Below are 6,682 nucleotides of genomic sequence, written 5' to 3' on the forward strand. Positions count from 1 at the left end.
GCATTTGGTTAGTTGCCTCTTCATGTTGACCAGTAGACTCTCACACCAGTTGAACATTGTTGGAGTGAGGAAATCCACCACATAATGGAATTGTGATTTCGTGATCTCGTGCAAAGCTTGTGCCCCAGCTATACGGGCCATGGTGTGTAGAACTGTCCTCAAGGGAAGGTTTTCGATGGTTGTTATCTTCACCTTCCCGCTCACAGTTGTCTCTGCACCCGAGAAATGCCTTCTGATTAAGGAATTTGTGCTCTGACCTCCATCACAGGATCCAAAGAGTTCAACGCTTTCCCCTCTTCTAGATAATCCAGTAATGAAGTAGATATCATCTACTTCTAACTCTAGTTCTTGGTCTCCGATGATGAAGATCTACAGATCAACATCCCATAGATTGATGTGAGACTGATAAGATAATGTAGCAGCTCATTTTGAGCTTTGAGTCCCGGGGTTCAGAATAATTTCAATAACCCGTAGTCCCTCAAAGTGTTGACACATTCAGCACTTTGGGCAGCCTGGTGATCTTCTACCTCATGGCCCCTTTCCTTCCATTCGATGACCATGTTGTTGAAATCTCCTACAAACAAACCATTTACATTAATTAAATTCCTTTCCACGGATCGAAAACTCAAAAAATTTGATCAAGGGAGAGGATTTCTCTTTCTTTTTTCCACCCTATGCCCAGCATGTCTATTTTAATTATTTTCACGCTGGAAACGCGAGAGCCTTTTGGGCTTAGGGGTGATCAACGCAGATCTGATGTGCAAACTTGCGTTGATCGTCCCCGATTTTAAAATTTGAAATCCTTCCTTTTAACTAGCAAAAATCCTATGAAATGGCATGAAATTAGAATAAAAAGCAAGAGAAAAGGAAGAGCTCTTACCTACAACTGACAGTTCGTGAAATGGTGCCCTGGATCTCTCACACTGCTTGCCTAAAGAACAAGCAAAATAAGGTAAAATGCACTCTCCAATTTACTCCAAGTGAAATGGTAAAAAAAAAAAATTTACTTTTGATCTATTTATAAGTTTTTAAATACATTTTTTCCCAGATTTAATTATTTCCTCGATATCAGTGATATGTGGTTGTCTTTGTGCAGTTACAGGTTCTTTCAATGGTTACAATGATCACCTTTTACTGATTCAACGATTTTTTGTTTTATCTCTTTTTCAGACTCGTTAAAAACAAACGAAAAAGGAACCCCCCTGGAGTCATCTTTAAGTTCTTTTCTGACTCGCGAAATATGAAAAGATCGTCGAGTACTTGTCTTTTTGAACTCATTAAATTAAATGAATTGGCGTCATCTCAGTATATGTTTACCCCTTTTTCGGGCTGAGATTGACTATTTATGAAAAAGGTACACCTTGGTTGACATGGTCAAGAGGTTCTCTTGAATATAGTTTTCTACCTTTTCAGGTTCGAGAGACAAATTACAAAAATGGACATGATGGAGTTTTATTTTTCGTCTCTTTTTCAAACTCTCTAAACATGAAAAAGATACCAAGTTATTCTTCTATCGAACTCGTAAAAAATTAAACAACGAAAGACTTGTCATTATGATGAGACCGAGTTTCTCCTTCCTAAGGCTCGCAAAACTTACTATGATGGATTCATTCGAAGAATGAACTTATACAACAAGCATATGATATCCCCTTCAAGCTTGTGATAAAAAAATAATTGTGGTACTCGCTAGAAATAGTGGGGAAAATGAAAGTGAAACATCTCTTGTATAGGTAGCATGTCGCTTTTGAACATGGCACTCATTTGTTTATCATGCCGGGTTTGGGATATCCTTTCTCAGTCACTTATCTTTCCGGTTTTGGGTGATCCATTTTCCTCTCATTTGACTATTCCATTTCGTCATCATGACCCTTGGTATTATGTTAAGTCAAATGTTTCCACACTCTGGAGTCGTGTCATCGATATGTTCAAGAGAAGTCCTATCTGCAATTTATTACCTATACATTGTCTGACCTTTTTCTACATTCTTGAATCATACTCATTTATTCCAGTTTATTCCTCGTTTTGTGTCGATGATGGGGGAATCATTGTGGTCCTCCTTCAACGAGTCACTTTGTGTCAACTTCAGCTCATTTTCCAAGAATTTGACTTCGAGACTCCCTTTCAGTACCTTAGAGCTTGCATGCCTTAATGGTAAGTTCTTCACGTTCAACGACATGTTTTCATCATTGGCATTCGATCGGATGATTCCACGAGTGTTCAACTTCAACTTCATTTTCACATTCATGGATTGTACTGTTGTACCTTGAGATCCATTGTCATTATTGGCAGTTCATCTCGTTCCTGTTACGGTCCACATCATTGGCTGTTAATCAGGTAGTTTTATAGCATGTTCGACTTCGACACATTCATACAAATGTTAGAATTCATACTTTGATCAAGTTATGGATGGAGCGCAAGACCTTGAGTTTTTTCTAATATGACTCAGGTTGTGTGGAGTTATGTATTGTTCATGATTGTACACATGTTTCTTCTATATGGATGGTTGTGACCATACCGTGGGAATTAATGTTTATGATGATGATGATCCTTCTATATCAAGTGGTTGCGTCCATACCTTGGATCTTAGACTTACAGATGATCCTTTCCATTCGGATGGTTGTGCCCATGCCATGGATATTTTCACATAGTCCTTTCTATTTGGATGGTTGTGTGTGGACTCATGTTTTGATATCAGATATTATATGTATATGCATCCTTGATTTGCAAGTCTCCTGACAGTGTTTGTTCTCGTCCTTGCAAAATCTTGTAAAGCATCTCAGTCATCACTCCCTGTTCTTCATTCATGCTTTAGGGGGCATCTGTTACATAGTATTTTGTCACGGCTCCTGCACTTCCTTGTGTCATACCCTGATGATCCAAGTGGCTCCAGAGACACACACAGGACAAAGAGGGCTTATGAATGGTCAAAAATCAAAGTGTTTGGATTATGCTTGAACCAGGTTCATGTTAAAGATCTCGTCGTCGTGATCACGGTGGTGCAAATGGTTCATCAATCCGAGTCCGAATGAAGGAGATAGAGGCAGTCAAAGTTGGGTTGAATTTTGTTGATTGGGCAGACTTAATGGAGAGACAATTTAGACTTTTTCTAGCAGACGGAATCCAGCCAACTCTAGCCAGATTCTAGGTGAAATCGTTGCCTATTTAAAATGACCCCTTTGATCAAAAACCAAATTTCAAAAAATTGCACATTTTGTTTTTATTAAAAATAAAACGAAATATAAAAAAGGGGGTGGCGGGCCACTAACCCCGCTACCCCAACTCATAGCCATTCAACATAATTATGGAGGGGTGGACCACAACCCCCGGCCCCTCCCCACATCCCTTGAGACTTTTGTAACAATAAACAAACTAGGTAGGTGGCAATGACCCCGCCACCCCCCACCATGGCTTAATTGAAACAAACAATATATGAATTGGGTGGGTCGGCCCTTGGGGCACGGACCCAACCGCAACATTCAACCACCAGACGTTTAAAATATGGAGCCAGCGGAGATACGGTGGGTGACCCAATCAAAATTTTAAAGATTCGTTTGTAAAAAAAAGGAGGCGGGGTTTGACCACTCGACCTCCTCCATACTAACGGACTCCTTAACCAACTCAGCCAACTACCAACTTGGGAAAATCCACCAGTGAAATTTTATTTAAACACAGTTTGTCAGTGCATCCAGGAGGGAGGAGGTAATGCACGTAGTTTGAGGCAGAATTTTATAGGAGGGCTAAATTTTCATTTTGTCAGATTTTGACATTTAATATGGTTTTAGCACTTCTCGACGCCACGAACGCAATGGTGTTGTCCATTTCTCCATCAAATTTCTGCCTTTTTGGCCATTTTTCAGTATGGAGGTGGAACCATGATCCTTGAAATTTTCCCGAGGAGGTAATTTTTCTCCATGTCGGAATATAGTCCAGTTTATAGTCATTTTTCACGGTTTTCCGCAGGGATCGCAACGGAGAGGTCAGATTCACCTTTTGAGTTGCATATTTCCATTCCACCCATGGAATATAATCTTTGAGGAATTTAAGGGGAATCTAAAAGATTCCTTGAACCCCAGATTCTCAATTTCTCAGAATTCAAGAATTTGACAATCAATTTTTCACTATTCGATGCCACAAATTTGATGGTGCGTTCATATTTTTCGTTTACTCATCCTATTCTTCAGCCACTTTTCTAAGTGGAATGAAAGTTTCAGCATTCATGTGCGAGCAGCAATTTCCATGCGATTGATGTCGTGAGATCGAGGACACGAACAGCTTCAGCAGTTTGACATACTCTTCTTCAGATCGCCCCAAGATGTGAGGTATATGCAGTGTATTCATGTACTTATGTTTCTATGCATTGTGCTACACAGATCCTTGTTTGATGTTTGATGTGGGATCTTGTTTTCATAATTGTTTCATGATTCCTGCTTGATGTGACGCAGAATCATTTGTGTGATGTACTTGTTGTCATGATTCAACATGTTTTGTTTGAGATCCCTTTGTCGTCATGTTGATGGGATACTCCTGTTGTCGCCATGTATGTTTGCATTGAGATTCCTTTTATGCCATGTTGGTGGGATGCTCATCATGCATGATTTTATGTCATACTGATAGGAGTCCTTTTTTACCGAGAGTTTCTGTAGTGGAACATGTCTTGGAGCCACTCCTGAGTGTGGGAATTTTCCTTGTATGATAGCGACATCACCTCTTATGTACATCATCACTATTGACAACACTTAATGCAGCGGCCTACACCATCTTGACATCAGGACGCAGAGACGTAGTCCCTCCTGGACGAACTCCGTTATCAACGGCTTATGTTTTCCTGTGTTGATGATTATCATGTTCCTCTTCTTTACAACATGCAGATGTATTCATTTATGTTCTTTTAAAAATGCAAATTAACACATCATGAAATTAAAAGGTCTTGGAAGGGTCCTTTGTCACACCCAGACCTGGATCACCTGAAGTGCCTGAAACTTGGAAATCATGCAATGTACCCATCCTGATATGCAGTTCAAATCCTCCCTAAAACGCTGATGGAAACATGCCTTGGGCCTTCCCTGAAGAAGTAGGCTCTAAAACCCTAATTTCAAGACCATTGTGGCCATGACACTTGCAACTAGTGCTCATAACAAGTTGCACTATACTAGTCTTACACTTCTAGGGTGCTTTTTACTTGGATACTCGTGTTGATCCCTAAAAGGAGAGTTTTCCCAAAGAGGAAAAGGAGCTTTTTGATCTAGAGGCTTCTTGAATGATGAGTTGGAGGTTGTTCGGCGTGGATGTGGTCAAATTCTCCCAATATTTCCCTTTGATCTTATCCCTATGAGCTACCTCCTTGAGATTAGGGCCTTCTCCAATCTTTAGAGAGATCCTAACTCCCTTTCCCTGCCTATATATTCATCCTCTCCCATTCCCAAATGGTTGGTCTCTGATTATTTTCACCCTTATGCTGAGATACTACCTACATTATACTCATTTGGCTTGGAGAAGGAGTGCTTGGAGAGCTTGAGCTTGGACTTGGACATTAACTCAAGGAGAGCTTATTGACATCAAGGCTTGGTTGTATGCTTCCTCCTTTATTTCATTAATATATACAACTGTTGGTTCAATTTCCATAAATCTGTGCGTTAATGCATCATTTATTTTAATTCTCCTTGATCTGGTAAGTATATTACTTTCAATTATGCTTATTGCACTTGTATGCTTTGTTGTGTATTTGATCTCTTGTGCAGGTATTCAAACGTTGTGAGCAATAGAGCTGAGCCTGAGGAGCAAGAGATTCAAGATATTCAACAAAGGAGTGTGTTATAGCATTAGAACGAGGTAGTTCATCTTCCTCTTCTCTCATTTCGAATGTAATTTAGGAAAGTGTCTTGTAGATTGTCCTGTAGGTTGCTAGTCCCACTCATTGGGCTAGAGGGATCGCCCATGTCTGCAGAGAGGATCTACCTAGAAAGCAACACGTCATACAACTAGTGTTGTGTACACGTTGTGCAAGTGGTGTGGTGTACATATGTTGTTGTGCACACATTGTGTAAGTGGTGTCACATACGTGTGGTGTTGTGTACACATTGTGCAGATGGCGTTTTGTACAGGTGGTACTATGCACATGTTTTACATGTGGTATTTTGTACATGTTGTACATGTCATGTTGTATATATTTGGTATGGTGTTACAGGTATTGTGTATTCTTTGTATCACAACATGTGTATTCATGGTATTATACAGTGTGTACATATATGTATTGTGGTGTACATCGGGTATAGTTGTATGTGTGATTTTTTACACCAGGTGTAGGTGTATGTCTCATGTTGTACATCACGTGTAGGTGTATGTATCATGTTGTACACCAAGTGTAGGTGTATGTGTTGTGTTGTACATCGGGTGTAGCTGTATATGTGGTGTCGTACACCAGGGGTAGGTGTATGTGTTGTGTTGTACATTGTGTATGTGTATGTGTTGTACAATGTGATGGGATAGACAGGTATGGTAGGTCTAGCCCTTGTTGTGGCTATTGAGGGTTGAGGCGGTTTAGTCTCTAGATGGCCTTGTTGTTGTTATTGATGGTTGATGTGGTTTAGTCTCTGGATGCCCTTGTTGTTGCTATTAAGGGTTGAGGGAATTTATTCTCTGGATTCCCTTGTTGTTGATATTGAGGGAGGAGGTGGCTCTGTCT

This window comes from Pinus tabuliformis, chromosome 9, assembly GCF_031772625.1.
Source record: "Pinus tabuliformis cultivar Carrire ecotype Pingquan chromosome 9, CPIR1, whole genome shotgun sequence".
NCBI lineage: Eukaryota > Viridiplantae > Streptophyta > Pinopsida > Pinales > Pinaceae > Pinus > Pinus tabuliformis.